The 19,885-nt window shown below is 41.0% G+C and overlaps 1 protein-coding gene and 1 pseudogene across 9 annotated transcripts in view; one reads left to right on the top strand and one right to left on the bottom strand.

The window, feature by feature from the left end:
- Positions 1-19,885, bottom strand: part of RAI2 (retinoic acid induced 2) — a 388,350-nt gene that overhangs the window by 312,521 nt on the left and 55,944 nt on the right. The gene's annotated exons all lie outside the window — the stretch shown is intronic.
- Positions 10,485-10,850, top strand: LOC144307593 (large ribosomal subunit protein eL33 pseudogene; annotated as a pseudogene).

The following is a 19,885-nucleotide window of genomic DNA, read 5'->3' as shown; positions in this document are numbered from 1 at the left end:
GAGAAAGATAGACTTTTCAACACATCATGTTAGAGAAATAAGATATCCATAGGCAGGAAAAAACTGAACCTCAACCTAAGTTTCACATCATAGACAAAATTTAACTCAAAATGGATCATGGGCTTAAATGTAAAAAATAAAGCTATAAAACTTTCAGGAAAAAAAATTAGAAGAAAATCTTTGGGATCCAGGCTGAGGCAAAGATCTGCACACTTGGCAACAAAAGCACAATCCATAAAACAAAAAATATATAAACTGGACCTCATAAAATTAAAAACTTCTGCAAAAACTTTTGCTCTGTGAAAGCCTACCGAAAAGATAAAAAAGGGGACACCTGGGCGGTTCAGTTGGTTAAGTGTCCAGCTCTGGGTTTTGGCTCAGGTCATGATCTCATGGGTTGTGGGATGGAGCCCCACATTGGGCTCCATGCTCACCAAAGAATCTGCTTGAAGTTCTCTCCCTCTACCCCTCTCCCCACTCATGTTCACATTCTCTCTCTCTCTCTCTGTAAAATAAATCTATCTTTTTTAAAAAGGATAAAAAGACAAATTACACACTGGGAGGAAATATTTGCAAACCACAGATCCAATGAAAGATTTATATCTAGAATATATAAAGAACTTCCACAACTCAACATTAAAAAAACAAACAACCCAATTAGAAAATGGACAAAAGACATGATCAGACATTTCACCAAAGAGGGTTTACATGTGACACATATACACATGTAAGGATGTTCAACATCATTAGCTAGAGAAATGTAAATTAAAACCACAATGAGGTATCATTCCACATCTATCAGAGTATCGAAAATAAAAAATAGTGAAAACACTAAACACTAATGAGGATACAGAGAAAATTGAGCACTCATACATTACTGGTAGAAATGGAAAACTGTTTGGCAATTTCTTATAAATACAGATAGGCATTTACCATACAACCCATAATTGCCCATATCCCAAAGAAATGGAAGCTCATGTTTACTTAAAAACCTGTACACAAATGTTCACAGCAGCTCAAATTCATATTGTACCCATAGAATACTGCTCAGCAGTAAAGAGGAATGAACTGTTGATACAGTTAACAACTTAGATGGACCTCAAGAGAATTACATGAAGTGAAAAAGGCGATCTCAAAAGACTACATACCGTGGTTTGATGTATCTAACACTCTCCAAATAAGAAAACTACAGAGATAAAGAACAGAGTGGTTGCCAGAGGTTAGGGATTGTGAGGGAAGGGCTTGTGGCTATAAAGAGGTAACACGAGGGAGCCTAGAGATGAAGAGTTTGGTATCATTATTGTGATGGTAGTTACACAAAGCTACACACACAAACACACACACAGAAGTTTAACCTGCAATATCTGGATAAGCTCTGGTTTTGCTCTTGTGCTGTAGTTGAGCATGGATGATGGAGGCAGAGTGTAGGGTGCATAGGATCTTCTGGTACATGTATTTGCAACTTGCTGTGAATCTAGAATTATTTCCAAAGAAAAAGTTTACAAATAAAAATAAGAAAGAGTTCTTGACACTTTACAAAATGATGTCACAAGCATCATTTGATCTCACATGAGCCTCACAATAACACAGGGGGATACACAGGACAGATTTCAACCCCACTGTACACATGGACAATGAGATGCAGAGGACCAGCTCCCCTAGGTCACCCAGTTGCTGAGAGATGGTGAAAACAGGCAGCTGACCTCACCCTTGATGATCACCCAATCCAATGCTCTCTTTCCCCTCTGCCCACATAGCAGGCATGAATCTTAGTGTCAGGAATTCAACTATACCAAAAATGCCTCATTTCCTTGTATTCTTTGAATCAAAATAAATCAGGCTCTAAGTACCCATTCTGTCATGGTTGTAGGAAGTCTAATCTTTGACATTATAGGGGTCCCTATCCTGCCCTGGAGTTACACAAAAATCTGGGGGCTTCTGGATACCCAGGAAATAAGCAAAGAGCATCTCCAATTTACCATGATATCAGCCACCATCATTACATCTTAGTACACATGGCACATAGAAGTCTGGGTACCCAAGACTCCAAACCCTACCAGGGCATGTTGCCCTAGGATGTGAAAATCTCCAAGATGCTAAGGGAAGGAACAATTCAGGATACCAGTGCTGGCCAAGTTTTTTTAATGGAGGTATCATAACCCACCTTCCCTACTGCATCCACCTATTGAGAGATGCTTTTCTTTCTTTTTTTTTTTAAGATTTTATTTATTTATTCATGAGAGACACAGAGAGAGAGAGAGAGGCAGAGACACAGGCAGAGGGAGAAGCAGGCTCCGTGCAGGGAGCCCGACGTGGGACTTGATCCCGAGTCTCCAGGATCAGGCCCTGGGCTGAAGGCAGCTCTAAACCGCTGAGCCACCCGGGCTGCCCAAGAAATGCTTTTCTAATAAAATGTTACTTCTTATATTTAATATAGTTACTATTATTTACGGTAATAGAAGACAAATTTTAAATTTGTATACATACTTTGTTGCTGAGATATTTGATAAGAGTGATCAATAAAAGACCATCAAGCATAAAAATACATTACATCAGGATAAAACTCTGTAGGAGAAGTAGGATAGAAATATAATTTCCAAGAGTAAAAGAAATGATGTAAAATTCCTGACAGCTAAAGAGCTTGTCTTATATGTTTAAAATGGATGATGGTGGCTGTCATATAAGAATGCTATTTCTAAAAAAAAAAAAAAAAAAAAAAAGGAATGCTATTTCTATTCTAGTAGGTGCCATATAAGAGTTTTATTTTTAAATATCAATATTTATAATACACTGGCAATTACATCCTTTGGAATGACAATATTTAAACTTATGAAGGATTTTACATACCAACTTTAAAAGTGTAAAAGAGTATGCAGTTTTTCAAAATCCTTCTAGGAAATACACAAGCAAAAAAGATTTGGAAGACCACCGATTTAGATCCAAGCTTCCTGCAGTGTGGTGCTGAGACATCTCTTCACGTGGAAAACGAGGTAAGTTTATATAACACAATCATGGTCCTCCAACTTCACTTGCCCAACACTTACCCTGCCTGCTTCTACGCCACCGTCTAGCTTTCACCCTGTCTTGAAAGTGAATCTCCTCAGCATTCACTCTGCTCCTTCCGCCACAGCCTCCCATCTCTACCCCATGCCCTGTCCACTCCTGGTCCTTAGCAATGCCTTCCAGTGGCTTCCTTCTCAGCACCTTCTTTACCCAGTACTGTGCTTTCATTCCAGCCCAGCCCTCTGCCTCCTCTAGCCTTCCCTTCCCCCCTACACAGCTCCTGCTGAGCTTCTTCTCCCAGCATTCTAAAGTCCTTTATGATTCACAGCCAGTCATGGTGGCATCAGCCTGCCTAGAGTCTCTCACTCCCTCAACCCTCTTACTTGCACGTGGAAATGGACAAACCTCCTGAAGATGGTCCAGAAGTGACTGGACCTCAAAAACCACGGCTTTTAACACAACACATGTGGATCTCAACCAGATGCTTGACCAAATCCTTCACTATAACCACGTGGACAAAACACAGATATGTGGTTAGATAAAAATACACGGAGGTGGATCCATTTATCTGGAAAGATCTGGAACTAGGCCACTTTAAATGTGATGGCATATGATCAGAGAAAAAGGAGAAATACAGGCAATAAGTGCAGAGAGTAGAGAAGAAAAGGTCTCTGTGGGCTTGGCCACTTAGGGAAGCCACCTGGAAAAGATAAGCTATGAGCTGGTGTCAGTCACTGCCCCATTAGGGCTCTGTCCCAGCTATCTCCAAAAGTCACCAAGATGCAGTAGGTTATTCCATCATCCTCAGAACTTGCAGACACCAGTCTGGAATTTGCAGATGTTCTTTTGATACTCTTTATTGAAACACCTGAAACAATAACACCCTGGGTATTCAGTGACAGTCCCTGTATGTATATCAGTCAGCTATCAATCACAAAAATTTCAGGGTTCATAATAAACATTTATTTCCCACACATCATTAGGTTGCCTGGAGCTCAGATATATTAGCTTGAAGTCAGCTAGGAGACCCTCTTTCAAGCTGTATAGGACCCAGCTGGGAGTGGTTCCTTACAATGGGTTGGGCCCTAGTCCCTTTCACCCGGGTTAATTCTTGGACCTAGGCTGACTGAGCAGTGCTACCCAGGGGAAGCTCTTCTCACAAAGATGGCAAAAGCATAAGAGGGAAAACAGAAACAGGTGAGGACTTTTAAGGCTTTGGCTCAAAATTGGACTTGTGATACTTTTTCTCCCATTCATTGTTTAAAGTAAGTCTCAAGGCCAAACCCAAATCAAGGGGTAGGGAAGTCCATTTTGCCTTTTATAAGAGAAGATGCAAAGTTAAGAAGTCAGAGGGCATGGATACAGGATGGGATACAGAATTGGGGCTAATAAACTAATCTCTCACAGTCCCTCATCTGCTTCCTTGGGCCCAAAAAAGTCCATCCAATCCCGCCTCGTTCTGTTTGGGTCTTGTCAGGACTTAGGGATTCCTGCCATACCTTTGCCTAAACTCCATTCCACAGTTCTTTTCATGCCAGAGAAGTTAGCTGCCAGAGACCTGAACGCCCCCCCATCAGCTCTCTCCAAGGATTATACCTTTGTTTCTGATTCACTCCACCTCTCATCTAATTGAAATCCCAGATAATTATGTTGTGTGCATTTAACAATGAATATCAGCAATCCCCATATATCAAAAGCCAACCCACTTCCCCAGCTGGGGTACAGTCTCCTTATCTTCTGCATGTTGCTAAAAATCAGAGCATGGATAATTCTGTGATGAACAATCTCTTCCCTGAAGAGACTCTACCATACTTTGTGTTCTACCCATTTTTTTGCCTCAGACCCTGCTGAAATTAGCCACCCCCAGCTGGGCCCCGTGCCTGCTCTAAGGCCAGTGCCATTTTATAAGGTGTGTGTGTTAGATATGGTCTATTGGTACTCAGCATCCAGTCCTACGTCCTTCCATTGTGTCTTCCTGTATTAATAAATCTGGAAAACTAAATACTATATTCCTCAGACTCCCTTGCAGCTAGGCTTCTGTACATGAAGAGCATTCACCAGTGTGGAGGCATACGTAAGGCAAAGACCATCTTCTTGCTGCTTTTCTGCCTTGAGCAGAGATGTGGAGTATTTGTGAAGTATATTCCCAATGCTTAATTTGCCCCTCTGGGATGTTAAAAGATATACCAATGGTGACTCCCTGGTCCACAGATGGTATATTCCAGTGGCAGCCTCTGGTTGCCCACCTTGCGAATTGTAACAGAGGTAGGATTTCTTTGAGTTGGTCAGTTCTGTGATGTTCTGGGCAATCATTCCTGTCTGCCCAGCCCTTCCAACAATACGGTAAGCACCTTGATTCTCTGAATTCAAGACCTTTCCATTTTAATACCTAAAGGGGTTTCTGTCTCCAGCACTGAACTCCAACACATATAACACAATGTCCCTCCTGGGCTTGAACTACAGTTGCATCAAGAGAAGTAGTACCCATTTAAAAAAAAAAATGATACTTGATGTATCCCTGTGAGCAGAGGTTTTCTGATGAATGTTGCCCAGGCAGCATTCTTCACTCAGCTGGGCCAGGGACAAAACAAGCAAATCCTTTCAGAGCTTCACTCCTCAAAGAAGGAAGAATGTATCACCACCAGGCCTATGAGAGCGAGCATCAGGCTGCTCCCGTACCGACATCTTTGCTTCCTTCTGCTTGGCTGCACCTTGCCAATGGGGCCTCCTCTGATGCCCTTGAACTCTCCAGGCTGATGCTAGGAGACTCTAGAGCAATCCTGTCAAACCACATGGACAAGGCCAAAGGTTAGCCACCACCCACAGATACTCCTCAGAAATGACAAGAACAGCTTCTATGTAATAAAGACAGGGGAAAGATGGGAGGATGGAGAATGATTAATGGCCCTTTCAGCATTGACGGAGAGCAAGTGCAACGTGCATTTTCAGTGCTGATATTTTCTCACACCACAGCATTCTCACGTGGTAGCAACCTGGAACATAAAAACAATAGCCTTGCTTGGGGGAAAGCAGGGGGGTTTGTGTTCTTTAGTTGCTTTGGAAGACAGCATGCATTTCAGGAAGTGTTGCCATGGGGGGGGGGGGTCATGGGCTCCCGCGGTGTTTGGCAAAGTTGGGATCTCTGGAAAGTCCAAAGGTGATATATTTAATAGGCGGCTTCTTTTCTTTCATCTTCATGGTAAGCGTCTAATTCCAAAGGCAGTACTTAAAGCAAGACACAGCAGGTAAGAGGAGATGAAGCCCCCGACAGACTCTGCTGCTGAAACTGAGTGGGGAGAAATGCTGAAAACCAGCAGCATGGGCTTCTGCTTCTATAAGAAGAATTGAAAGGAACACAATGAAGGAGGAGCTGATGGAGAGGAAGGGAACAAAGGAATAGAAGCCACAAAGCAGCAATCTATGAGCAGGATGCAGACGAGGGACCCATGTCCATGGGATGCCCATGGGGAGAAGGGTAGTGCTCCAGTGGAGCGAGATAAAGATGCAGAGTGGGGAGCAGGACCATGAGGGAAGGCATTTCCAAATGTACCCTCCACACAGTCACAATGGCTGCAAGGCTTCTGAACATTTGGACCCTTGTTTGAAACAGTATGATTTTTTCCAAGACTAAAGCACACATAAATATCTGAATACCTCCCCAGCATTTATCAAAATGCCTTAGAGGTAAAAAAAAAATCAGACAAAAGAATTGTTAGGCTTTTTTCTGATTATAAAAGTAACACATGTCCATTGTAGAAAATACAAGCATATAAAAAGGAACAAATATTTCATGCAATCCCATCACGCAGATATAACTGCTGCTTTGCTATATTTTCTTGTGTGCAGGTCTTTCAGGAAAATGAGACCTTCCAGTATATGAACTTGTGTATCCTTATCTTGTCACTAAATATTGTATTTTCCCAATCACCAAATAGTCTTTAAAAACATATCTTTGATTAAGTTAGTATTCCTTGCATATAAATCTTTTACAATTTTCCAAATTTTTTCTTAGAATAACGAACGCCCTAAAAGCTGAAGTACTATATCAACGTGAATGTTTACTTCTAGAGCTCTTAATGCTTCCAATTGTTTTTACAAAAATTTTGCACCAATATACATTCCTACCACTTTGCATAAGGGTACACTCAAAAAACACATTTTGGCTTTTGCTTTTTTTTAAAAAACAGCCAGTCACAGTCAATGTAGTGCTATTGTGGAAATAGATGAAGAAGGCTGAAGTCTTATTCTTGCTTTGTGTCTTTAGGAAAGTTAGTTCACCTTTGCATGCCTTAGTTATCTTTAAGAACACTTCAAGCTCTAGCATTCTCTGAAGCTGTTTTCTTAACTAAGAAAGATAACAAAAAGAGTGTCATATTTTATCCAGTTAGTACAATATCAAAGATACAATAGTACTAAATGAATGCATATACTGCTGAAAATCTAATAAGCATTTGCTATTGGTAGAATTTAACACTCCTGAGAATAGTCACTAGAATAAGCTATGAAGGGAGGGCTTTGCATCTGTTTTATTCACTGTTATATCACCATGCCAAAATGCATGCTGGGAACATACTGGGAGCTTTATAAATACATGTTGAATGCAAGAAATAACTCAAGGTAACTGTTGGTGCCCTGCTAATATCCTTTTGGCTGACCTTAAGATCATCCACAGCTTTGACCGACAGGAGATAAATGTAGCTCTAAGTAAGAGAAGAATCACCATCTATTCTCCTCTGCCCTGGGGAAGACAGTGGCTCCCGGATGCTAATTGCCACACATCTCTGTGAGTTAGTAGAATAAGGCAACCAAGGCTCATATTTTTCTGAATCCCTCTGTTATCACGGTGCTGAACACAAAATGGGTCTTCAAAAGCAAGTGTCCATGCCTGCTTGAAACACTGGGTATTTGGGGACTACTATATAGCAAGTTTAGAAAACCCTGTATGGCAGTCAGGATTTTAGTTGCAGATGATAGGATGCATTTTAGCTAGAAAAAAAAATTGAAGAATATAGAGAATCTCTGAAAGTCCAGAAAAACAGTTTAAGACTATGCTGTGAAGAATAATGCCCTACAAACTTCAAGAACTGGTCTGGTATAGACACACACTTGCCACCTCCTGGGAATCATCACAATAGGTGGTACCCCCCGCTCATTAATGCTGAACCTCTGCTTCTCACTGGAAGCTGGTGCTGCCACCCGCAGCCTCATGGATTCCAAACAGTAACAATGGCTACTTCTGTGTCAAACGCTAACTTCTGTGTGCTCGATTAGCTGAGCTCTGATCTCTACCTGCAAAGAAGGTTGGGAAAATCAGAATCTTTCCCCCACTGTGGGGCATTCTCCAAATATAAGAAAGTTGCTCAGAGGTGCTAGCTCAAAAAGGATCTCCACTGTACTTCTTCACCTGTCACTTTCCGGCACCTTCCCCCACTGCCATAATGCCAGGTTCCATCCCTGCCTGTGAGCTCTGACATACATCTGCCTAGTTGGAACCTCTTGACACGAGTTACCCAGTCAGACAGCAGAGGTTTGAGGAAGAGCCTCAATGGGTGATGAAACTCCCCGGGGGCTCTGTGATCAGGGCCCCTGCATGAGTTCAAGTACATATCCCTGCTACCACATATATTAGGGCTGTCCAATGAAATACAGTTTGAGCCACAAATACAAACCACACATGTAATTTTAAATTTCCTTGTCACTACAATTAAAAAAGGACAAAAGAAACCAGTAAAATTCATTTTCGTATTTTATTCAATCTAATGTATCCAAAATATCATCAACAGAAATCAATATAAACAAATTTTGGATATATGACCTTTTATTTCATACTATTTCTTCAAAATCCATTATGGGGGATCCCTGGGTGGCTCAGCGGTTTGGCGCCTGTCTTTGGCCCAGGGCGCGATCCTGGAGTCCTGGCATGGAGCCTGCTTCTCCCTCCTCCTATGTCTCTGCCTCTCTCTTTTCTCTCTATATATCTATCATGAATAAATAAATAAATCTTTTTTTTAAATTTTTATTTATTTATGATAGTCAGAGAGAGAGAGAGAGAGAGAGGCAGAGGGAGAAGCAGGTTCCATGCACCGGGAGCCCGACGTGGGATTCGATCCCGAGTCTCCAGGATCGCACCCTGGGCCAAAGGCAGGCGCTAAACCGCTGCGCCACCCAGGGATCCCCTAAATAAATCTTTTTAAAAATCCATTATGAACTTTACACTTACAGTGCATCAAGTTTGAACTGACCATGGTTTAGGTGCTTATGGTGGCTCCCATACTGGACAGTGCAGAAACTCCCATTGGGGTGGTAATGCTCATGCTATGTCCTCCTCCTCTTCAGCTGCAAGCCTCCTGCCACACATGCGGCTGCAGCAGCCCTTTAGGGGACGTAGGCTTCTACACCACACTGTAATTAAGAAGCGCTGTACAACTCTGTTTAGGAGTTGTGAAGTTTCTTACTCATGGTCCTCCATCATCCTGAGTCTAGGATCCTCTTTCCTTTCTACTCTCACCTGCTGCTAATGGGCTAGGGACAAGCAGGAGGCAAGTGAGGCACTCACTTCAGGTATAAACTTTGAAGGATGTGAAAAAACTCAGTACTCAAAATAAATATTTTAATGCAATATTTTTCAAATTAAAATTAAAGCAAAAATGTCTATACGGGCCCTCTGCTCATTTTTCATTGGATTATTTTATTTTGGTGTTGATTGTATAAGTTCTTAACATATTTTAGATACCAACCCATTATTCCATGCTCATAGATTGGAAGATCAAATATTGTTAAAATGTCTGTGTTACCCAAGCAATCTACACATTTCATGCAATCTTTACCAAAATAACACCAGCATTTTTCACAGAACTGCAACAAACCTCGGTATCAGGGAAATATAAATCCACAAGGAGATACCACTTCACACGGGTCAGAATGGCTACAATGAACAACTCAGGAAACAACAGATGTTGGCAAGAATGTGGAGAGAGGGGAATCCTCTTATACTGTGGGTGGGGATGCAAGCTGGTGCAGCCACTCTGGAGAACAGTATGGAGGGTCCTCAAAAAGTTAAAAATAGAACCACCCTACGACCTGGCAACTGTACTACTGGTTACTTAGCCAAAGGATACAAAAATAGTGATTCGAAGGGGCACATGCACCCCAATGTTTATAGCAGCAAGGTCCACAATAGCCAAACTGTGGAAAGAGCTGAGATGTCCATGCACACATGAACGGATCAAGAAGAAGCGGTGTATATATGCAATGGAATACTACTCAGCCATCGAAAAGAAGGAAACCTGGCAAATAAGTGCATGAGCTCAACCATATGTCTTGGCAGGGCACTGGTGTGGCTCAGAGGCTGAGCCAGCAAGGGATTTCTATGGATTCCAGCAATGGGGAGGGCAGGATTGAGGGGATGTGGGACTGATGGTGCTGGCCCCTGGACTCCCAGAGAACGGGCACTCCCGTACAGGACTCCTAAAACGACAAATATGTCTGGAAGGCTGTGGTCCAAGGCCATTTGCCAGCTATCAGCAGGGTCTCCAGAACCAGAGGGAGCACACAGCGTTACTGGGGATCAAAGGTGTTTATGCTCGAGAAGAAACTGAATTCTGTCTAGGCAAGTGATGCTTACGTGTACAAAGCAAAGAACAACACAGTGACTCCTGGTGGCAAACCAAACAAAACCAGGGTAATCTGGGGAAAAGTAACTCATGCTCATGGAAACAGTGGCATGGTTTGTGCCAAATTCCGAAGCAACCTTCCTGCTAAAGCCATTGGCCATGGCATCCATGTGATGCTGTACCCCTCAAGGATTTAAACTTATGAAAAGCAAATAAATAAAGGTGTAGATTTGTTCTTGTTTAAAAAAAAAGAGAGAGAGAGAATGAAATCTTGCCATGTGCCACAATGTGGATGGGACTAGAGGATGTTATGCTAAGTGAAATAAGTCAATCAGAGAAAGACAAATACCATATGCTTTCACTCATGTGAATTTAAGAAACCAAACAGATGAATATAGGGGAAGGGAAGGAAAAAGAAAATAAGATAAAAACGGAGGGAGACAAACCATAAGAGACTCTTAACTCTAGAAACAAACAGGGTTGCTGGAAGGGAGGTGGGTAGAGGAAAGAGGTAATGGAGTGAAGGGCATTAAGAGGGACACTTGATGTAATGAGCACTGGATGTTATTTGCAACTGATGAATCAGTACATTCTAACCCTGAAACTAATAATATACTCTAAATTAAGGAAATTGTATTTACATTTAAAAAAAGGCAACTCCAGAAGTTTGGAAGACTTGAGGAAATGTAGGGGCAGGCATCAGTGTTTATGCATATCAGTTAACAATGCGTATTTATTCCCACTGCTGTAAAACTATGTATCTTAAATAATTACAATTTCATAAAAACATTAGCAAAATACAAGTCGTTCACCAGTCCTCAGTTCTGTGCAGTCTCCCTAAGGCTTCAGCATCTCAGTTAGACACCTAAGAGTGTAAGTAGCTAGCTATAAGGCAGTGTGCACCATACTTCCCCATAGCTGATTCTGATAATGCTGACCAGTACATTCTTTTCCAAAGCAGGAGCCAGAAGAGATTTTTTTATTTTGGTTGCCTTTCACAGAAGTTGAAGAATGAGATTAAGGGACTCATTCAGCCATATGCAGATAATAAACTAAGTCAACTGAATGGCAGATGTTAGAGGCCAAACATCCAGATGTTTAATCCTTCCCATTAATTAGAATAAAAATCCTGTGGAATGTGAAGGGTTGGAGGTCACAGGGTTAAATTAATCCTTAGTTTTTCTTAGACTACTTAAGAGAATTTGAGGTTGCTGCCTTTAAAAATGCAAAACTGCATTGTACTATTTACATATTTTATGTGGGAAGTGGCAGGTTTTAATTTTAACAGCATACACTACCTTCTCAATTGTTCCCTGAACAGAGTAGAAACTTAGAGAAAATTACATGGAGAAAAAAAAAAAAAAACGATAATAAAACTGGGGACTGAAATGAGTTTAAAGTTCAAACAAAGTGCATTCCATAGCTGGCACATTCTATAATCCTTGCACATTTGATCAGGAAAAACTATATATGGTCTATTATATTGTTTTTGACTGTCTGAATAGATACAACACAAGGAAAATTCATTCTAGAAGAAAAAATGGGTAAACTTATGATATACACAAAAAGATAGCTCTAGGGTTTTAAGAATTTCTTTCCAATCTAATATAAAATTATTTAAGAAAAAAAGAAAAACTGGTTTATGCTTTGACTTTTTTGATTTTGTGTTTTAGAATAGCAGTTGCCTTTTACTTAAATCATGTGAAAGAATGTTAAATGACAAATGACAGATAAACTTAAATCTTCAACTACATAGAAAAAAAGCCTGAAAGGAAGGACTTTCTTTCTCCTTTTTTTGGTCAAGTTCCTCTGTGTGTAGCTTCATAAATTGAGGTACTTGACTTTGAGCAGAGGACGTATTGTTAGAAAACCTACCTCATCACTTTAGAGAACACTTTTTTTAGTCCACATTTTTTTTTTCTGACATTTGTTTCTGTTTCCATTAGGCTCTTTGTTCTCTATCACCAGATATTTTATGAGTCAAGATGGGATAGGCGGTACTGCAGTGACAAAACTGCCCTTCTCTTTTTATCAGGATATTTTTCTCTCAACCAATCCTGCTTTCACCTTCGAAATGATTGCTGTTGTTTTTTTGCTTGTGGGATTCAAGGTCTTATTTTGGACACTAAAATCTGAACATCCTCTCTTTGCATTCTGCCTCCAATAATCCTCAAGGCAACATGGATGCCCCTGGCTGTCCAGACAAGAGTCACCTATAAGGGAATACAAGGAAAAAAAAACCACCACGGTGGAAATTTCCAGTGACTATTCCTATAACATGATGCCTCACTTCCTGGTGTTCACCTGTAATCTTGTGACAGGCTCTTGAGTGCCTAGCACTCAAGCTCAGCTCTGCCCCACTGGGCATGTGAATATGAACAGCAGCTGTGTGCAGGATTAGAGGTTTGGGTTTTTAAAAAGATTTTATTTATTCATGAGAGACAGAGAGAGAGACAGAGACACAGGCAGAGGGAAAAGCAAGCTCCCTGTGGGGAGTCTGCTGTGAGACTCATCCCAGGACCCCAGGATCATGACCTGAGCCAAAGGCAGATGCTCAACCAATGAGCCACTCAGGCATCCCAGGCTTGGAGGTTTTTTAAAGATTTTCACTAGGTGCTCCCTTTCTGATCAAGGGCTCATTCACAAGAAGCTCAAAAAAAAAAATACTTTCAGAGATAAACAGAAACATTTTATTCCAAAGTTTGGCAACATTCACCTGCATATTAATTGTGGTGCCATGTTTTTCAACTATTGAAGCATAATAGATTTTTAAAATAATGTAGACATTTTATATATAGGCAAGAAACATTAAATCTTCAGACAGATCAGCTGGAAAATTACTGCTTTATTAATTAGCTGATAGGGCACTGTCAATCCTGATGATGTGAACACATCATGGGTCAGCTTTGATGGAACAGGGAAGGATTAACCAAGGGGTCAGAAACTTCTTGGTTCTGGAAAATTTCAGTTGTCTTTGGAGAAAAGGAAGATGTTGGAAGACAGATCCTATCAGACCAAGAAGACCCATTTAACAGGTTAGTTGATATTTTCTTCCCAGAAAGTGCAGAACTCCTTCCATAATCATAGGAGTATGTTAACTAGCAATTATTCTTGGATCAGCTTTCCCTTTATAAATGTTGCCTTGGCTATGGGTGATGCAGGAAGGCACCCAGATTCCTCAAGGCTCTGTCCTAGAGTCTGGCACTAGGAGAATATGAATGCGGGAAGAATGGGTAGAGGATGAAGGGGGGTTGAAATGAAGCAGCACTGCAGTGGCTTGGGCCCAGACATTGACACAGGACCTCATTCCCAAGCTCACTGTCACTGAGGTCAACGAAGGCCCAAGTTGCAACCATGAACCTCTGTATCTTTGGGCCAGAACTACTTTCTGGGGAGAAGCCAGATTACAGAGTACAGTATCAAAGGCCAGAAAGCTGAAAACCAGAGGTCATCCATAAAGGACAAGCTTCTTTACCCCAAGGGGAGAAAGAAAGGAAATGCCTACCTACCTGCTATGGTCTGAATGTCTTTGTCTCCCCCAAACCTATATGTTGAAACCTAACCCTCAAAGTGATGGTAGAAAGAAGGTAGGGCCTTTGAGAGGTACTTAAGTCATGAGTGAGGGGCCCTCATGAATGGTATTAGTGGCTTAGTGGACCCATAAAAGAGACAACAAAGAGTTCCCTCACCTCTCCTGCCATGTGAGGACACAGTGAGAAGATGGCCATCTATCAACCAGGAAACTGGTTTTCACCATACACTGTATCTGCTGGTACCTTTATTTTGGACTTCTAGCCTCTAGAACTGTGAGAAATAAATTTCTGTTGTTTATCAGTTACCCAATCTATGGTGTTTTGTTATAGCAGCTCAAACAGACTTAGACACCATTCTAGAGGAGAGTGTCTAGCTCTTTGTCTCCTGTCCCATTTCTACCTCTGGTGCTGGAGGAAATGAGGGTGTGACATTGGGACACTGGAACATGGCCTTCCACCGACAGAAGTGGTACCGAATTTCTAATCTTAAAGTTCTGCTGGGTAGATTCCCACAGCCCCCTTTTTGTTGCTCAAATCCTTTGACACTGAGTGTCACTGGGGCCACCTAGCATCAACTCACTGACACAACCTAAGGATGCATATGGCTCTCCGCAGCTGAGAGGGTTCCAGCAAGTAGCCATCCAAGGTGGCTTTTGCTCTCCACAACCTCCCCACACAGCTGCAGTCTAGTTCATTAAGCTTGTAACCGTTCTCAGCCTCAGGCCCTCCACCCCAGGCTTTCGTTGGCAGGAAGGGGGCCCTGCAGTGAAGAGCTTTGACAAACGCATATTTGTGAATGCAGTTGCGTCATGGGTGACGGAAGAGGGAGAAAGAGGAACAAGTAAATTGTCTGGGACAGCTGGACCAAGAAAGAGGAGAATAGGGGTGTGTGTGTATGCGTCTGTCTGTCTGTCTGTGACTGAGAGAAAGCAAGAGATATGAGGGAGAGGATAGGGCATGAAAGGTGGAGAAAAGCCTGAGTAATAGAGTTAGACCAAGCAGAGTGCCATCCTTGGCTTGGATTTTGAGGTCCACTCAGCGGAGGCAGCCAGAAATGGTCAAGAGATGGGAAAAATAGCAGTGCACTAATACATGCTGCTAGAAGAGAGGCGGGTGCAAGGTGGCCAGGCCCTGCGGGTGGGGTGGAGGGTAGGAGTGAGGGATTAAAAAGGTCTCTTAAGTGGAGACTGCTGGCATTTACCTCCCTGATTTGAGAAACTTCTCAGGGCATAGGTTACTACTTAGGAACATTATTTTCCTTCTTTCCCTTTTCATAGCCCTTGCTGACAGTTTAACCACTTCTTACCTGCTAAGACCAGTTCTGGGAGGGTAAAGGGATCCCTCACATGATGATTTGCACCATCACCACCCCACTGAGAACTGCTACTGGGGCATGACTGTGTGGGATGGCTGAGGGCTGCTGGACTATAAAAAGACCTCTTTCTTTCATGTTCTTGTTCGCTATTCTCATCTATTTATTCTTCAGTGTAAATGCTAGCATCAATTTGTCAAGTTAAAGTTCTAATAGGATTTTGACTGCCATTGTGTCAAACCAGTATATTACTGCTTTTAATTAAAACCAAATTTGAGACTAAATACCAGTCAGACTAAAGAACTAAAGACTAAAGACTAAAGAACCAGTCAGAAAGGACTTCTTTGTTTGCTCCTTCATTTATTCATTTACTCAGCAGTATAAATTCAGCACTTAGGAGAGCAATAGGATGGAACGCCTGGGTGGCTCAGCGATTGAGCATCTGCCTTTGGCTCAGGGTGTGATCCTGGGATCTCCCTGCATGGAGCCTGCTTCTTCCTCTGCCTGTGTCTCTGCCTCTGTGTGTGTGTGTGTGTGTGTCTTTCATGAATAAATAAATAAAATCTTTTAAAAAAAAGGAAAGAAATAGGAAATTGGTTCCACTGTCTAAAGATGCTGAGAGACACTTAAGGCAAAGAGAAGGGAAAGTACCATCCTAGTATTTTTATGACCCATCCCCCTTACCTTGCCCTAATCCCGGCCTTGGTGGATCCTGTTATCATTTAAAAGTTTGATATAATCTTCATCCTGAATTTTGGCATTAATTTTTTAAATTAATTTTTAAATTTTATTTTATTTTTATTTTTTTAAAAGATTTTATTTATTTATTCATGAGAGACACACACAGAGAGAGAGAGAGAGAGAGAGAGGCAGAGACACAGGCAGAGGGAGAAGCAGGCTCCATGCAGGGAGCCTGATGTGGGACTCGATCCTGGGACTCCAGGATCATGCCCTGGGCCGAAGGCAGGCGCTAAACCACTGAACCACCCAGGGATTCCCATTAATTTTATTTTTTAAATTGAAGTATAGTTGACATCAGTTTCAGGTGTGCAACATAGTGATTTGACAATTGTATACATTATGAAATGTTTACCACATAAATGTAGTTACTGTCTGTCATCATACAAAATTATTACAATATTATTGACCATATTCCTTATACCATACTTGTCATTCTCATGACTTATTTTATAACTGGAAGTTTGTATCTCTTAATCTCCTTCACCTATTTTGCCTATCCCTCCACCCCCTTCCCCACATGGAAGTAGAATCATATAGTATTTGTCTTTCTCTCATTTATTTTTTGATTGAATCATATTTAAATGTATTTTTTGCTATTTTTATTTAAATTCAATTAGCCAATATATAGTATACTATTAGTTTCAGATGTAGAGTTTAGTAATTCATCAGTTGTGTATAACATCCAGTGCTCATCATATCATATGCCCTCCTTAATGCCCATTACCCAGTTATCCCATGCCCCCACTTACCACCCCTCCAGCAACCCTCAGTTTCTTTCCCATAGTTATGAATCTCTCATGGTTTGTCTCCCTCTCTGATTTCTTCCCATTCCATTTTTTCCTCCCTTCCCCATGATCCTCTGTGTTGTTTCTTACATTCCTTATATGAGTGAAACCATATAATTGTCTTTCTTTGATTGGCTTATTTCACTTAGCATTATACCTTCCAGTCCCATCCACATCGATGTAAATGGTAAGATTTCACCCTTTCTGATGGCTGAGTAATATTCCATTGTATATATATACCATATCTTCTTTATCCAATCATCTGATTTGGTTTTATTTATTTGTTTGGTTGGTTTTAGAGAGGGAGTGTGTGCGAGTGAATAGCAGAGGGAGAGAGAGAATCTTAAGCAGATTCCTTGCCCAGTGCAGAGTCCAACATGGGGCTCTATTTCACGACTGTGAGATCATGACCTGAGCGAAAATCAAGAGTCAGGTGCTTAGCCAACTGAGCCCACCCAGGCACCCGTCTGATTTATTTCACTTAGCTTACTACCATCCAGGTCCATCCATGTTGTCACGAATGGCAAGATTTCATTCTTTTTTAGACTGCATTCCACTGTATGTGTGTGTGTGTGTGTGTGTGTGTGTGTACACACACATCTTCTTTTTTCATCCATCAATCAATAAACACTTAGGTTGCTTCTATATCTTGGCAATTGTAAATAATGCTGTGAAAAATGGTGCATATATCTTTTCTAATTAGTGTTTTCATTTGGGGGGGTAAATACCCAGAAGCAGAATTAGTGTATTATATGGTACTTCTCTTTTTAGTTTACTGAGGAATCTCCATGTTTTCCACAGTGATTGCACCAATTCACATTCTCACCAACAGTGCACAAGGGCTCCTTTCTTCCACATCCTCACCAACACTTTTTATTTCTTTTCTTCTTGATACTAGCCATTCTCACTGATGTGTGGTTCAGTTTCAACTTGCATTTCCATGATAATTAGCATTTTTTATGTGTCTGTCGGCTATTTGCAGATGACGTGATACTATATATAGAAAATCTTAAAGACTTTGCCAAAAAACTATAGAATAAATGAATTCAGTAAGGTGGCAAGGTGCAAAGTCAGTATACAGAAATTAGTTGCATTTCTATACACCACTAAGGAAACAGCAGAAAGAAAATTTTAAAAACAACCCCATTTACAGTAGTATCAAAGAGAACAAAATAGGAATAAATTTAACCAAAGAGGTGAAAGACTCCTACTTTGAAAACTATAAGACACTGATGAAAGAAACAGAAGCTGACATGAACAAATGGAAAGATATACCATGCTCATGGGTTGGAAGAATTAAAATTGTTAAAATGTCTATACTACCTAGAGTAATCTACAGATTCATTGCAATCCCTATCAAAATACTCAATAGTATTTTTCACAGAACTAGAAAAAAAATCCTAAAATTTGTATAGAACCACAAAAGACCCCAAATAGCCAAAGCAATCCTGAGAAAGAAGAACAAAGCTGGAGGTATCACAAACTCAGAATTCAAGACATACTTCAAAGCTATAGTAATCAAGGGGCACCTGGGTGGCTCAGTCAGTTAAGCATCTGCCTTCAGCTCAGATCATGATCCCAGGGTCATGGGATTGAGCCCCGAGTTGGGCTCCCTACTCACCAGGGAGTCTACTTCTCCCTTTCCCTCTCCCCTGACCCCACTCAGCTCTCTCTCGTGCACTTTCTCTAATATTTTTTAAAAAGCTATAGTAATCAAAACAGTATGGTAGTAGCACAAAAAATAGACACACAGGTGAATGGAACAGATTAGAAAGCCCAGAAATAAACCCATGCTTATATGGCCAATTAATCTATGACAAAGAAGGCAAGAATATACAATGGGGAGAAGAGAGTCTCTTCAATAAATGGTGCTGTGGAAACTGGACAGGTACATACAAAAGAATGAAACTGGACCATTTTTAAATATCATACACAAGGGATGCCTGGGTGGCTCAGCAGTTGAGCATCTGCCTTTGACTCGGCATAATCCTGGGGTCCAGGGATCGAGTCCCGCATCAGGCTCCCTGGAAGGAGTGTGCTTTTTCCTCTGCTTGTGTCTCTGCCTCTCTCTCTGTCTCTCTCATGAATAAATAAATAAAATCTTTAAAAAAAATCATACACACAAAAAAAGTCAAAATGGATTAAAGACCTAAATGTAGGGCATCTGGGTGGCTCATTTGGTTAAGCATCTGCCTTTGGCTCAGGTCATGATCTCAGGGTCCTGGGATCAACTTCTGCTTTGGTCTCTCTGCTTAGCAGGTAGTCTGCTTCCCCCTCTGCCCCCCTCAACACGCTCTCTCTCTCTCAAATAAATAAAAATCTTTAAAATAACCTAAATACAAGACCTGAAACCATAAAGCTCCTAAAAGAAAACATAGATGTAATCTCTTGGACATCAACGTTTGCAATATTTTTTTTTTGTATCTGTCTCCTCAGGCAAGGGAAACAAAAGCAAAACTTAATAATTGGGACTACATCAAGCCAAAAAGTTTTTATAGTGAAGGAAGCCATCAACAAAGCAAAAAGATAACCTACTGAAAGGGGAGAAATATTTGCAAATGATATATCTTGATAATGTTTTTTAAATTTTTTATTTAATTTCAATGTTGTTAACATATAGTATATTATTAGTTTCAGGGTTAGAATTTACTGATTCATCAGTTGCAAATAACATCCAGTGCTCATTACATCAAGTGTCCCTCTTAATGCCCTTCACTCCATTACCTCTTTCCTCTACCCACCTCCCTTCCAGCAACCCTGTTTGTTTCTAGAGTTAAGAGTCTCTTATGGTTTGCCTCCCTCCATTTTTATCTTATTTTCTTTTTCCTTCCCTTCCCCTATATTCATCTGTTTGGTTTCTTAAATTCCACATGAGTAAAAGCATATGGTATTTGTCTT

The sequence above is a fragment of the Canis aureus genome, chromosome X, assembly GCF_053574225.1.
Source record: "Canis aureus isolate CA01 chromosome X, VMU_Caureus_v.1.0, whole genome shotgun sequence".
Classification (NCBI taxonomy): domain Eukaryota; kingdom Metazoa; phylum Chordata; class Mammalia; order Carnivora; family Canidae; genus Canis; species Canis aureus.
Note: the sequence above shows the minus strand (reverse complement) of the source record. Positions and strands in the feature narration are given on the sequence as shown.